This window comes from Dipodomys merriami, unplaced genomic scaffold (assembly GCF_024711535.1).
Source record: "Dipodomys merriami isolate MVZ:Mamm:240054 unplaced genomic scaffold, mDipMer1.0.p SCAF_13, whole genome shotgun sequence".
NCBI classification, from domain to species: Eukaryota; Metazoa; Chordata; class Mammalia; order Rodentia; family Heteromyidae; genus Dipodomys; species Dipodomys merriami.
In genome coordinates this window covers 9,280,361-9,296,760 of record NW_027202604.1, presented here as the reverse complement: position 1 = coordinate 9,296,760, position 16,400 = coordinate 9,280,361, and the positions used below count along the sequence as shown (strand labels likewise).

The window sequence follows — 16,400 nt, the reverse complement described above, 5'->3', positions numbered from 1 at the left end:
ATATGTAATGGTATAACCAGACTTACTCTCTAATAGACCAAAAAGAGCAAATCATCAAGTTGGACTACTACAGGAACACTCTTAGGATTGAGCATATCCAGCCCTTTCAAATCAGAATTCATAATCAATTCTAATAACTAAATCTGGAGTTGGCTTAAATTTACCTCTCCTCTTCTTTTCCTCCTATTTCTGGCAACTGAGTTCTAAAAGAAGCCAATCTAATATTCATTCAGCTCATTTAAGAATAATAGGTCTTCCTTATAATATACATTGCTTATCTAAATAAAGGCATTCCAAAGATGTAATTTTAGTGAGATAAAAGGGACATGTACTGTCTTAGGAAGTATTAACCTCAGTTCACACACTTAGATCTTTGAGAAATACTACTCTCTTTCCAAGAAATTATTGTTTACTGTTAAAGAACAGTTTACTTTGGCCGTGTGTGTGTGTGTGTGTGTGTGTGTGTGTGTGTGTGTGTGTGTGTGTGTGTGTGTGTGTGTGTGTGTGTGTGTGTGTGTGTGTGTGACCGGAGGTAGAACTCGGGGCTTCATACATGCTAGGTAAGTGCTTATTCACTGATCTACATCCCCCTGTAGTACACTACTAGCATATACAAGACCAGGGAAATTCCTGCAGTAAACTATTTTTTTCTATTTAGCTGATGAGTTTCATTTTTGCTAATGAAAGGTTTTCCATGCAATAGCCACATTGATTTTTGTGCCGAATTAGCATTAAAATTTGAGAAGCACTCTGCCATGGCCATATGATGGTTGCCAGGGACATAGAAAGATGGATATTATACTTTCCCAATCATAGGAATGTAGTAGTATTCTCTGAGACTGAATAAAGCACAAGGTTTATTGAATGACATAGTCAGTTGTTTTTTCTGATAAGTCCAAAGATACATTCTTAACATGGCAGATATAATGAAGCAGAGTATTGGAAAAATAAATACACAGAGACCAGTTGTGCAACTCCTCTATAATTGTCTAAAAAAGTGATGAAGCTTTTGGTTAGGAATTACCTGTTGAATTTCCCACTCATGATGATTGGTTACAGTTGAGCTGAGGAACTCTATGAGACCAAAAGGCAGGATGAGGCATATGCAGGATAGTCAGCAAAGTGTGATGCAAAATTAAAAAAAAAACAAACCAGATCAAGTAAATAGGGAGAGGAATGAGAAGTCATTTGGACAGCAGTCCAATGCAGTGACAAAAATCAGGTGAACTGAACGGTGCATTGTGCAAGAAGTACCTTTTTTGTTTGGAAGCTAATTAAGGTACAAACCAAAAATCTTATGGAGAAAAATGGGCTTTTGTTAAGTGATGTGTTGGATAATTTGCTCTTTTCTCTATGGAAAATGGAAATTCGCTAAAGCACAGCTGGAAATGGACATGGATATGGAGAGTTGTCTGTGTAGAAGTTGGCTGTGTAGAAGCGGGCCTCTGGGAAGAGAAGCAGCCCATTACCCAATAGTTACCTGAGACACCATTGGCTAAATGATATATATGTGGTCTATATGCAATGAACGTAGGCATCTTTTTAATGGTGACACTCAAATTTATTGTATGTATTTCTATACCCATAGATTCTTTTTATGTATATATATTTTTTGTCGGCCATGGGGCTTGAACTCTTGGCCTGGGCGCTTATTCTTTTTTTTAAAGGTGTGGAAATAGAAGGGTTGTAAAAGACACACTGGTCTTGATTGGGTGCTTCAAGAAATCAGAACATTCAGTAGATCAAGTCTGACATCACTGAAGCTTTTACGTGAAACATTTAGGTTTAGTCAGAGACAATTGTAAATCCTTTGAATTTAAGGCAAGATCACCATCCCTCTTACTCCCTTCTCATCTTTCTTTCTCTCCTATGACTATTCATTTATCAAATATGTATTGAATTCATTATATGTTAGTGCAGAGACAGAATCTATGGGTATAGCTGGGTACTGGTACCTCATACCTGTAATCCTAGCTACTCAGAAGGCTGAGATCTGAGAATCGCTGTTCAAAGCCAGCCCAGGCAGGAAAGTCTGTGAGAATCTTATCTCCAGTTAACCACTAAAAAATTGGAAATGGAGATGTGGCTCAAGTAGAAGAGTGTTAGCCTTGAACTCAAAAACTCATGGTCAGAGCCCAGGTTCTGAGTTCAACGCCCAAGACTAGCACAAAACAAGCAAAAAACCAATGTCCTGGTTCATTTTCTGTGAATGGAAGGAACATGTTAGCATTTAGCTTGGGCCTATATGACTATGTTGTTATGCCTGTTTACAAATAGAAATAATTACATGAGGCAAAGCATAGAAGGGTATGGACAATGGATGAGCTGACTAGTATTAAGGAGAAGATGGGTATCTTTTTTCAAAATTAGCCTACATTATTTTTGCAGTAGCAGTGTTGACTATATAGACAATGAAATGTCTTCTTGCAATCCTAGACTTTTTAGAAAAGTAATTCGCATTTGCCATTAACATTTACCTAATGCATAGTATCAGTTGACATTAAGAGAATTTGGTCAGGTAGAGTTGGGTAGACTGAATTCTTTGGGGGAGGAGAAGGAAAATGGAATTATTCCGGTACTGAGGTAATTTAAAAATCCATAATAAATAAAGTAATGAGATTTTCAGAGAATCACTTAAGCAGAAAAAAAAATTGCCATAAAGTTACTAGATCTATAGAAGATGACGGATTCTTTAAAAGTTTTAGTTCTTAATTTACTGAGCAGATATTTTACATTTATTTTTCTGATAAAAAAATGAAAGATGTGTTTTTTCCTGGCTTCATGTAAAATATACACATGCTTTTGTTATTTGTGTAATTTGCTGAAATTTTCTGGTTTGAGGATCTGCCTAGTCATTGAGCATTAAATGGATATTGATCTAACATTAGAAATAAAAAACAATGCCCATTAAATTAATCAATAAGGACGTAATTCTTGATGAACTCAGCAGCCTAAGGTAGGGTATTTATTTATTTATTTATTTATTTTGCATTTTCCCTTTCCAAGCAGACTATTTCATGTTAGAGGAAATAATCCAACATTTAAAAGATTATACTCAGGGAAAAAACAGCATTGGTGAAAGCTGCAGTTTGTAATTGCAAAGTTAATTATCTTTCCTAAACCATCAGTTGTCACTTAGAGAGACCAGATTCTTGCAGACTCTCCAGGGACCGCCTTTATTTCATTCCTAATGGCTTGGGACCCACCATTTTGCTGTCTCTGAACATTTGGTCACTGAATGCACCATTTATGGAGTATTGTTTAATTAAGGACAAATTAAGAGAACTGTGCACAGAATTTAATTTCATAGGCTCTGTAAATTCTTTTAAAGAGGATACTAACTATAGGCATGATAAGTTTTCATTATCCATTTCTTCTATAAGGTATTGACAATTTATTGTTTGCAACAGTTCCAAGTTTTGTTTACTCTTCAGGGGATTTTTGTTGGCACTGTACTCTTTGTGCTTCACAGAAATCCTGTGGAGGTATCTGGTTCCTCATTAACCCTTTCAACTCTGAATCACCCAGGTAAAAAAGTCCACATGTTCGAACTGCATTTGGCTTTGGGAAAGACAAAGGAATTTATGATGAGGGTCCAGTGAAAACTGGCATCATATAAGCATGTGTCTAATGATTGTGGGATATCAACTATTCCAAATTTATATTTTTCCTTCCTTCCTTCCTTCTTCTCTTTCCATAGGTATTTACTGACTGTCTACCATGTGACACTATTGTGTGTGTGTTTCTGTGTGTGTGTGTGTGTGTGTGTGTGTGTGTGTGTGTGTGTGTGTGTGTGTGCCAATCCATGAGCTTGAACTCAGGGCTGGCTTCAAAGCATGATCCTCAAATCTCAGCTTCCTACATACCTAAGATTACAGGTGTGAGTCACTAGCACCTGGCATGTACCAATATGTTAATGGGGAATGCATAATTTACTGAGAAGTGCAAGTTCTGAAATATTTTGGTTTTAAAACTTTGAGAATAAATTTTCTCCAGAATCCCCATGGCATCCTCCAAGAAGCCAAGTTCAAACAAGTTGTGAGTTTTCCTATTGCCACTTTGAGAGAATAATTCTGTGTTAGAGATGGAAAGAATCTTAAAGATCTTATTTTCCAAATTCCCATATGTTACTGAAAAGGAAACTGAGTTATAGAGTGGTTATTTTTACTCATCCAAATTCATCCAACAAGTTAGTATCACTTTAGATACTTCTATCCTCAAATATAAAATCATTGAAAAATGTCATTACTTTAGAAAGTTATGATACACAGTTTAAATAAGTCTAAAATACCTGCAGTGGGAGGATTTTGTTTCTGCAGGTAATAAAAACTCAATTTTGATTTTCCTAAGTGAATGTGAAATTTGTTAGAAGAATTGTAGTTTCTGAGAGAATCGACATTGTTCATTATAAAAATTTAATCTGAAAATGGTGCAGCTCCTGTCATCTGCTTCATTTTTTCTTCTACTATAGTTATGTTTGCTCTATCTCAAATCAACTCAAAACATGAGGCTATCAGAGGGCCTAGAACCATTCTGGAAATTCAGAGACTTCTAGTGCCCTTCCATGTTCACTCAGAACTCCCAGGAAGACATTTCCTGAAGAAACTTTGGGCCAACAGTATACCTGAGTTAATCCATTAAGTCATCTGAATTGTAATAAGAATAGAAAATAAAATCTCTTCTATAATAATATGAGTAAATAAATTATGTAATGGAGTATGATAAAATAAAAAAATGACTGCATTACAACTATACAGTATATATATGTACATATATAATGTTTGTGAGCCATATACATATACTATGATATGATAGGATGCCATTTCAATATGCAACCAACTAGAAGAGGACCTATGATGAGGACATAGGGAAATCAGCAGAGGGAGACTAGATAGAAGGTTCTTGTTGAGAGGCTTGAGGATGATCGATTCTGCAGTCAAGAGGGGTTCATTTTAGCAGATGCTCTGTTTATCTGCTTGTGCTCTATACCCAGAGTACAGCATCACTAGAGAGGTGCAAGGATCCTGAGCTAGATCTAGCCTCTTAAAGTGCCACAATGCCCAATCCTCATAGCAACTAATCCTTCGTGCTCATCTCTCAAACTTCCCCAAGGCAGAAATTCTTCTTGTTTGCTTGATTGAAAGAAACTTCCTTTTTCAACTCCATACTTCTCAATGAATATGTGTATTTACAATCCACTATAGGGAGTGAACTGCCAACATTCCAATCACAGTACAGATCTGGGAACTATTTAAAGAATAGACCAAATAATACAGGTGGCCCAGATATAGTAGTTTATACCTATAATCACAGCTACTCAGGAAGCAGAGAGAGGAAAATTGCAATCTGAGGTCAGTGCAGGCAACGTTTGCATTCTGAAAAGCAAGCTAAGAGTATAAGATCTGATGGCATGGCTCAAGTGGTAGAGTACCTGTCTACAACAGTAACAACCATGAATTATAAACTTAACATTGAAATGAGCTTTTTATGTCTATTTACAATTCACAGTGATTAGAACTGGCTGCTAGTAAAATGTTTGATCTGATAGTTGAAAGAAATGAGAAGCAACTTTTTAAGATAAGCTATGGAGGAAGACAGTCACTACTAGGGAGTTAGCATTTGTACATTGTCAGGGCCAATGCCTGTGAATAATATTAACATTTTCCTTTCTGTTGTTACAAACATGGCTCCTGAAAATCACTCAATGTTCTCCTTCAAAGGAGCCAGAAGAGAAAAGTAGAAGAATAACACTATCCTATCTGTAAAGAAAGGAAAATTACCTGGGAATCTCTGCTCACAAAACTCATTGTTGAAATCACAGCTCCTTCTTAAAGACTTAGAACATGAACATAGATAGGGTTCGTTGTATCCCTATTGCCAAGAGTGAATTGAATGTTGACCAGATATCCAAGAATGCCTTCAGTGTCTACCATGCTTTTTGGTGTCTTCTCATTTATGTTTCATAGCAAGAATGTTCTTCCTTTCTATATAATTGTAATTGTAAAAGTGATGTACAGAAGGGTTACAGTTACATAACTCAGGTAAGGAGTATATTGCAAAAAGTAATCTTGATTGTAGGGACAACAATGATCTAAGAACAACTATTTAAAAGTTGCTAAAGGCAATCTCACATTAATTTAGCTCAAGGAAGAAGAGTTGGCCATCGTTTGGATACAATTTAAAGTGGCTTATGTCCATGACTTTACATGAAGGTGCAATCCCTACCCCCAAGCCACCATTTGTGCTTATGTGTATGTATCATATTTTGAGCATGCTTCTAGAATTTCTATGTTTTCAAGGTAAAACTGAGGTCAAAGAGGGAAGAAAAATCACTGACAAGCTGTGTGTAGTGGTGCATCCTATACTCCCAGCACTCAGAAAACTGTGTGTAGTGGTGCATACCTATATTCCCAGCACTCAGAAAACTGAAGGAGGAGGATTATGTGTTCAGAAACAGTCTAGGCTACATAGAGACCCTGTCTCAAGAAAAAAGAAAAAGCATGTCACATTTTTCCTAAGTGGATTTCCTAGTCATTTTCAACTTTCAAATAGTCCGACTTAGTATGGAGTCTTGAGTTTTAGCATAATTACAACACATATGAATATTGCTTTTTTTGTTGTCACAATCAATTCTTTTTTCTTCTGTTTCTCCCCTTTTGTTGCCATTTTTGATTTATGTATTTTTTGTTTTGTTTGTAAATTTATCTGAATGGGGGAGGGGAAAGGAAAGCAAAGAAATGGTGGAACAAAGTGTGAACTAATTCAGAAATGACACTCATTGGAAACTATGTTGGAAATGAACTATACAACCAATTCTTTTTTTTTTTTTTATGTAAAGGCAGCAATGGTATTGATGCGTTGATTCCGCCGCAGACAGACTGGTTCGCAAAAGGCCGTCAGAATTGCGGGTATTCCTCAGAACAAAAAGGGAAGAACAAAAAAAAGAAAAAAGAGGAAAAAAACAGAGAAATCCCAGCTATCCTGAGAGAGAGCTGGGAAGAGAGGAAAGAGAGAGAGAAGAGCCAGAAAAGAGCAGAGAGAGGGGTAAGAACAGTAGCACTCACGTGGTATTCAGGTAAGGGGTAAACCTGCTGGGACCAGGCAAGGTTGGCACTCCACGTGGCTGGGAAAGAGAGGAGAGAGAGGAAAGAGCTAGAGCTAGAGCAGAGAGAGCTAGAAAAGAAGAGCAAGCGCAAGAACAAGAGCAAGAGCAAGAGCAAGAGCAAGACAAAGAGCAAGAGCAAGAGAGGGGTAAGAACAGAGAGAGAGCAGAGAGCTAGAAAAGAGCAGCAAGAGCTAGAAACGAACAGAGAGAGAAAAAGCAACCAATTCTTATTTTTCCCCCAAACTTTAATATAGTTCTTGTTGTTCCTTAAAACTTCTGCTTGGAAGCCCTTCACCCACCAGAGAAAAGAGATAAGTAGAACCATTAAAGCAGACATGAATAATAATAGTATGTGTGTGCATACACACATGTGTACTTGTACATGCATCAAGTGAGGCCAAGACGGATTTAGTAAGCCTGAATCTCTGAACGCCATGTACAGGACTAAATCTTTGCAATTTGAATTTCTACCATCACAGAAAAAGTGGCTTTAAACATTGAAATGTGAGAAACAGAAATATAATAACTTAATACATAGGTGGGACATCTGTCTCCTCAGATTTGTAGATGGGCATATTCAGATTTGCTGCCAGACAAAAGGATTTTCTTATTATCCTATTTCACAAAGAATCCCCTAGCCATGCACTAATTGCTGAAATATTTAGATAAGACAGAGTGCAGAGGGAGGGAAAAGAAAGAAAAAGGGAGGAGTGACAGAGAATGAAGGAGAACTCGGAGGGGAAAGACTAAAGGGCTTAGAAATAAAATGTCATCTGAATCATAGCTAACATATTGCTCACCCAACACTAAAATGCTATAGAAAAATTATACCAAATCCAAAACCTGTCAAATGAGATTTAGCAACACAGTTCAGAAGTTATCCCCCATTGGGTAACTGTCTATAATCTTGCAACAAACCCCATAAGTGTTCACGGTAGTTATTCCATATGCTAAGGGTAGCATATCATTTCAGAGCTGTCAGTTTTAATTTCGGTTTTATTAATTTTACCATAAGCCCACAGACATATATTTCAGAAGGCATATATCACGAAGATCATAAACTCCCACAAAGAAGCTGGTGATAGTTATAGGTTATGTCCCAGGTTTGATGGGAATTAGATTCATCAAGAGAACAGGAAGAGAAGGTTTAATGTATATGTCAAAGCATGCATGAAGAAGCTAGCCTGTCCACAAATTGGTAGTCAAGATGTGTCCAAGTGATTAAAAACAGTTTGGGGAGAATTTTTTTTAATTAACAAAACATTATGTTATAAAAATATGGTCTTTAAAACAAACTCCTGCTCTCCTGGACTTTTATTTCTAAAAGTACAGCTTCTTGCCTCAAGACTTTCCAAAATCTTCTTTGCTTTTTTTGAAAAGCAGAATCAACTTTCTCATAGTGTATAATAGACATCATTGTATCACCAATTATCTGGTATGCATGACTTGAGAACATTGGAAGATGAAACAGATACTGTTGTGAATTAAAGATGGATGCACATTGTACTCACAAAATGACATGTTGAGTTAAAAACCCCTTTGTATAAGTAGTTATAGATAATAAAAATAAAACAAAATTTAAAAAGAAGGGATAGAAAAAGTTTAAGAAATGGAATAAAAATGGCTGCAAATTCTTGGCCACTCATCCCATTTAGAGGTACAATCTGTTTTCTTTACTCTGAATCTGAGGTAACTTGTACCTGTTCTTTTTTGATTTCCATTCCTAAAAGCTAAGATGTTTGTCAAAAGGTAGTCTTAAGATAGGATAAGCAATCAAAAAGAAAAAGTAAGAATTTACTAAATCTCAACAATGGCCATTGAGGGTTGCTGGACCCTTTAACTACCACAGCATAATGTGTTTTTTTTTATAGCTCTATGGCTTTTGCCTTTATCAGTTGAAATATTTCATCTTAGAAGACATCCCCTATGTAAGAAGTCTAACTACTGTCTAGCCACAAGCCATATTAGAAGGAAGCCTAAGTCACTGGATGACTGTGGTGTCAGACACATAGGGCAAATTTTCTTAGATCTCCTAGCAACTAAATGAATGATTCTACCTCATATCTTTTATCAGAAGTACTTCCCAAAGAGCCCTGAAAAAAATTTAAGCCACCAGATAATGAAAATTGCAGCTTGTTTTTGTCTTATGCTATTGTGTCTTGAGATGGTTTGTAATATAGGATAAGATAATCTATACAGATCAGGTGTATAACGATATTACACATATATGCTTATAATTTAGAGATGTCATGCAAAAGGAGAGATTTTTTTTAGGTAAGAGATTGTGTTTTCATCTAAAAGGCACTAGACAAGGGCCTGGGGGGTATGCTCAAGTGGCAGAGCAATTGCCTGGCAGATGTAAAGCTTGGAGTTCAAAACTCAGCACTGCTAAAAATCATTAAACAGATACATGGAAATGTGGGCACAAAATAGATATGAAACCCAAACAGGAGATTTGTCATTATATACTTTATGAAACATTTTATATCAAATGGTTGTAATGTGAACTATTTTAAATTTTATGGCTAGAATTTAAAAAATATCCAGAAGGAAAGCCAGTGGGTAGAGAAAGCAGAAGAGGGAATTGATGCAAACATCTAATAGGGAAAATAAAAAAGCCTGAGACTAGTGCCAAGAGATAGGGTAGTGAGTTCAAGCAAACAACACAAAGGAAAACTACCAGACCTAGTCCTTTCCACCTCATGTAAAGCTAATGATATTGATCACAAATGATTAAAATCTCTCACATATGTAGTATACACACACACACACACACACACACACACACACACACACACACACATACACACACATTCGACACAGAAATGCAACTGGAGAAAACAAGGAAGGTATTTTTGATAATCATTTTATGAGTTAGACAATGAAAGCTAAGAATAGTTAAATGTCTCAAAGATTTTCATCACATGAAGATTTGGCTCTAAGCCTTTTATCTCCTATGCCCAGCCTTTCTACAACAATACTTGCCATCTCATTTTTATCAGGAAAAGAGAAACAGAAAAGTGAGGGCCGTGTTCTAACATGGAATTCAATATAGCATCTAGCCTAAGATCCATAATATACTGTAAAGCATTAGCAATGAGTACCTAGAGGATATTGTCTCTATTTTTCTCTGGGTTCATTTGGTTTTGTCTGTGGTATAGATGTGTCATCAGGGTCAGTTATTCATCCCCTTAGTGGTTGGCCTTCTACCTAATGTTGCTGACCAAGGCTGAGTCTTAGCAATGGATGAAGTCAGAAATTTGGGGGAAAAGGTACAGTGTTGGCTCCTATGTAATGGATTAAGCAGTAGCAAAATGCCAACAGTAATTAAAAATATATCTTAGTCCGAGGTTGATATTTAGCATCTTATCCATTAGCTTCCTGGCTTGAGAGTTCACAGCCTTTGTGGTCATACCATTTGAGGGTTTTGATTTGGGCACTGTGGTAAACTCCAAGCATTTGTCAGTACTCACTGGGGCTATTAATAGAAAATCTGCAAAGCTATATTGAATTAGATTTTGTTGATGTTTTGGCATGTTTTCCATGAGGTAACAGAACCATTTCCTTTCTCATTTAAAAAAGAAAAAGAAATGCTGGACTGATAGTCCATTAGCCAAACGTAACAAGTTGCTTGGGTAGTTTTAGTACTAAGATGGGTCTCTGAATAAATCCAGATATTTCCTTATACAAACTAAAAGAAAATCACCTGCTATATACAAAGCACTGTGATGCAAGGAAAAGATGCTTCATAATTCTAAAACATTCCCTTTACTATTTGCTAGTTTTTCTTTTTTATTGTGAAAATACTGTACAAAAGGGTTACAATTACATGGGCAAGATAATGAGTACATTTCTTATCAAGCATTGTAGCTTCCTCCTTTATTTCCCCTTCCCATCCCTTTCCATCCTCCCCCTCCCCCACCAAAGTTGTAAAGTTCGTTTTTGACATAACGTCTTATAAGTCTCTATTTGCTAGTTTTTAATTATAAGAAAATAACTAAATCTTGTCAGTCTGCTTAACTAAATATACCAGTGTCATGAGACATTTAATAGACCATCTACCAGGAGAAAACTTATTATAGGTCAGTCAAGAGTCCTCCCCCAAAATTTACCAGCTAATATGGAAGAGAAGATGTGCAAACATACAAAAATATTTTAGAGTTCACTTTTCTGCCATGACTTCCTACCCTAAGCGAGGTGCAATGCATTTTATTAATCTGATAGAGAATTTTGGCCTCTGTGGCTTTAAAGATCTTCTCAAAACCATTTTCCTCTCCACAATCCCCACCAAATTCAGACTCAAGCAAACATGAGGAGAACTGTTCTCTATCTCACTTGTGTACCTTTGTCACCTTAGTATCTTAGTCAGCATTTCAAGTCCCTTATGCCTTCAAAAGTATCTCTTTAAGCTTTGTCTGACTCTCTTTCTGCTCTAGTCTAGTGCCATGCTGTCCAATATGGTAGCCACACAGGCCTGCGAGCATTTGAAAAGTGCTGGTGAAAACTGAGGAGTGCTCTGAGTATAAGATACACAGCAGATTTAAAAGATTTTTGCCTGAAACATTATATAAAATACTTCATCCGTCGTTTTATAATGATTACTTATTGGAATGTAAATATTCAATGCATTAAGTACATTACTAAGATTGATTTCACTTGCTTTTTTATCATCTTTTATTTCACTACCACCAAACATTAAAAGTCCATATGTGGCTTCTGTAATATTCTGTTGGACACAACTACTTTAAGATATCAGACTTAGAGTCTAACAGTGACCGGCAGAATAGCTGTGTTTTAAAGATTTTTCTCTTTCTCTGTCCCAAATCCTTCTCCTCCAGAATCTCCTTATTCCTAAATTTATGCTAGAATCAAACTCAGATATGAGTATCTAAAAGTTAAAACAAGCCAGACACCCGTGGTTCACACCTGTAACCCTAGCTACTCAGGAGGCTGAGATGTGAGGATCACAGTTCAAAGTCAGCCCTGTTAGGAAAGTCTGTGAAACTCTTATCTCCAATAACTACTCAGAAAGTTCCAGAAGTGTCACTGTGGCTCAAGTGGTAAAACACTATCCTTCAGCAAAAGAAGCTCAGGGACAGGGCCCAGGCCCAGTGTTCAAGCTCCAGGATTGCCAACCCCCACACACCCCCTACCCTCGTGCTAAAAAATAAAAGTGAAAACAATTACATGGAGTTAGGCATAAACTGCTAATACCTGCAAATTTTAACTAAGACTTAAGCAGATCATCCTGTCAGACCAGGGAGAGGTAGCACACGTATTAACTTTCCATTGCTGGTTTGGAAAATAACCACAAATTTAGTGGCTTAGCAAAGATAATTAATTATCTTACTGTTTTTGAGGTTTGAAGATTCATATGGGTCTCTCTCCCTACCAGAATCCAGGCACTGATATGGCTGTGATTCTTTCTGTAGAATTACCAATGAGGCAAATCTAATTCATGTACACTCTGACTTTTTCTGCTGCTTTTCTCTTTCACTTTTAAGAGCACTAATGATAATATTGGATCATCTACACAATGCATGGTAATATCACCAAATGGTCTTTAACTTAATTGCATCTGCAAAGTCTATTTTAGCAAACTCGTCAATTAACCTAAACTAAGTGCATATTTTTTATTTTTCTATATTTTATAAGAAACATATCTGTAAGAGAATATTACAACCTTAGACATTTAATAAGCAAATTGTGTTACTTTGGTTTATGAGGTCAGGGTGATTTGGGAGCAGTACAAGAATCAAGCATAAGTTTGGAAAATGGTGTTTCTGGAACCCTAATAATAGTAACTTCTGCTCCAGATGAATTAAGAAAATGTGTCTTGTATATGTGAGTATTGTTAACAGGGATTCCTTTTCATTCCCAGAAGATTTATTAATCAGGGCATCATTAGCAAGCTATGAAATTTTGGAGCACACTGGCAAAAATATCCCACTCCCCCAAAATCAAGTAAGTTAAAATTTCTATCTAGGTTCCAGTACTGGCCTTTCAAACTTTTTTAACCTCCATTAATGTTGCTCCATACCCCTAGTTTCAATTTTTGTCAGTCTTGTCATTGCTGACATTTTGGGCCAGATAATTCTTTATTGTAGGGGCCTTCCCTGGGCATCAGAATAAATCTGACCCATATTCTACCCAATAGGGGCAAGGAGAAAAATACTAGTTACTCTTAGTTTTGACAATCAAAATGACTCCAGGCATTTCCCGAGGCACCCTTGGAGTGAGGATAATTCACTTCAGCTGAGGGTCACTGATCTAGATAAAAACTGCATAAGAACATTCTAATTCATGTGGAACCTGATTCAGTTATGCTATTCCTTTTGATCTCAGAGAGTAACAAGTACCAAATTGTATGTTTGGCTGGAGTTTTGCACAACAATTGTGTGTATTACCTCTGTCCCCAGCCAATACAACTGAGTTGCTCTCTCTCTTAGACTTAGGAATAAATCATCATGGAATAAGACATATAAGATGTGGAGTAATAAAGACTTATTGTGACCTTGGCTGACATTCTGAACTTTAATTCCCACATGAATCAATATGAATAATATAATCTCCTTTATAAAGTGTCTAGCACAGTATTATCTATAGCTACCTCCAAATCTCACAAAAATCATCTGAAATAAGAAAAATCAGAGTTCTGCAAGATTCTGAACCAATGTATACACACACATACAATAACATGAAGTCACCACAATTGGAGGCATAAATTGCTCCAACAACAAAAAAAGACATTGACCAAGATACATTGTACCCATAAACTGACATTTTGAACTGCAACTCCTTTGTACAACTACCTAAAGATAATTTCTTTTAAATGCCAGGTACTAGTGGATCTGGCCTCTAAGCTATTCAGGAGGCTGAAATCTAAGGATTGTGGTTCAAAGCCAGGCCAGGCAGGTAAGCTTGTGAGACTCTTATTTCCAACTAATCACAAAGAAGCTGGAAGTAGAGCTTAACTCAAGTGGTAAAGCACTAGCCTTGATTAGTAAAGCTCAGGGACAGGACCCAGGCCCTGAGTTCAAGCCCCAGGACTGGTACAAAAACCAACAAAAAAAGATAATAAAAATATTTTAATTTTTAAAGAAGTGCTCTGTTCTGCTTAACTCCCAGCCTAGGTGTTTTGAGCTGAGTTTGAAATTCTGACTTGATTGTAATGATATATGCTTTGAGATACATGCACTTCAAATTTGAAAGAAATGGGTATTTTGATTTATCCTGACGGTCTAATGAGGTCGTATCAAGAAGTTCTAGAGTTTCAGGACCTAGAGTCACACTTGGAAGTCATCTCTGAGCCATTTACAAACATTGTGCATCCTGGAATCCTTCTGCATTTGCTCTGTTGAGTGCTGCATAAAGCGGGATTCAATGTGCTATTTTCCAAACTCAACTTCCACTAGGGCATTGGGCCTGGTTTGCAAACATGGCTTCTACATCGAATGTGAGTGATGAATGGATTCTGATGTTTTTCAGTTTTAGTTTTCAAGCCACTGATTTAATTCAACCCCCTCATTTTGCAAAAATGCAGGGAACTTGACCTGTGTCACTCAATGAATTAATAGCATCCTTTCCATATCATCTTCTGCCTTGCTAGGGTTCGCCATTGTGAGAACCAACCTCACTCATGATCATTGTCAGACACTGTGTCAACTGTTCTGCAATCAGCCAAGGGCATTGTGCTGAGAAGCTATCAATTATCCTGAGTCGTCAATGAGAGTTTGCTGTTGGGAAGGGACTCCATTGAAGATAATCCATAAAAAATCAATTACATTATTATTTCTTAATTAGAGCACTTGACAATATAGCTTTCCTCAGCAAAGCCATCAGTGAACAAGCACATAAATACACATAAATAAATGCCGCTTCTGTCCCACTGAGCTTCTCAATAAGTTCACAGTGACCTTTATCACTAAACATTTTCTAGGCAAGAACATTTGCATGTTTAAGAAAATTCTCAAGCTGTTTTTCCCAGTCAGACAGAAAAACAAGTCCATCACATCATAATAATAATAATAACATACTTATATATTACCAGTTAATTTCATGTACGCCTTTCCAATTTATGAAGAGCTATCTTCTTTTTGAGGTAGTGATTAGCTCAACCTCCCATCTTGAAATAAGCACACGACATCCTTAGGCCAATAAATAATAAAATAATACCTTATCCTATGAGATCATTTGTCTTCATTCCATTTCAACTGACTATTCTCTGGGCTTCTGAGGCACAGCTTTCTCATCCATAGCTTTGATAACTTTCACTGGACTTAGTATTGGGCTTATTTGTTCATTCATCCATTATTGGTTGACTATTGTGACAGTTGCTACAGAAATACAGTTTGCTGGTTTACAGAGTTTATACTCTGATACATAGGAGATGATAACCCAAGATTGTGAACGCTGAATAGAATTGTCTTCCTCACACTTAGGAGAGAGAAGGCTTCTCAAATGATTTTCCAGATAAACTGAATTGTAGTTCTGAATTGAGTCCACAAGAGTACAAGAACTAAATGTAAGTCAAATTGATTAAGGCTCCAAATGGGATTGGAGAGGAGTTGATTAAAACCATGCAAGAGTTAAGAAAAGAGAGCCAGAGCCATGGAGAAAAGATGTTGCAGGTAAAAATCAAAACATATGAAACATCTTGGAATGAAAACAAATCAGGAGTATGTGGCTAGTAAAAGGGTAAGGATAAAGGTGAACAATAAAGATGGAATCAGAAGAGAAACCCTGAGAAATTTAGAGGACATGGAAAGCAGTTGAAGTAAAATTCCATTCTGGTTTGGCCTCAGGATGACCCATTTCCCACACAGGAGTCTGACAGTCCTTTTAAAATCTGGATCCCTGCTCCCTGCTCCTTACCCAACTTGAATTGCTAAAGGCTTCCCAACATACTTGGGATAAAATCCAAGATCCTCACCATGGTCTAATAGATTCTTCTTGACCTCACTTCTTCCTAATCTTATGTTTCTATCTCAAAACTCTTCTTGAAAGAGTTTCCTAGTCCCATGAGTCTTCTATTTGTTGTGCTACAGTGTTAAATCTCTTCCAGCTTCAGGGAGTATTTACTTGCTGCTCCTACTAACTGAAAACCTTTACCCCAGACCTCAGCACAGATGGACTTCACACAGATGCCAACTCAGAGAGGTTTGCTGACCCTTGTTAATTCTATATCATTCTGTCATATTTTCTTCAAAACTGAATTAGGCAGGAGTTAGTGGCTCACCCCTGTAATCCTAGCTACCCAGGAGACTGAGATCTGAGGATCACAGTTCGAAACCAG

General features: G+C 36.9%; 1 long non-coding RNA gene across 1 annotated transcript in view; it reads right to left on the bottom strand.

The window, feature by feature from the left end:
* Window positions 1-15,368, bottom strand: part of LOC138824526 (uncharacterized) — a 65,837-nt gene extending 50,469 nt beyond the window's left edge. Inside the window, exon 1 of the long non-coding RNA XR_011371111.1 lies at window positions 15,281-15,368. This is a non-coding gene — a long non-coding RNA (uncharacterized lncRNA). The remainder of the gene's footprint in view (window positions 1-15,280) is intronic.
* Between the last annotated feature and the right edge of the window lie 1,032 nt (window positions 15,369-16,400).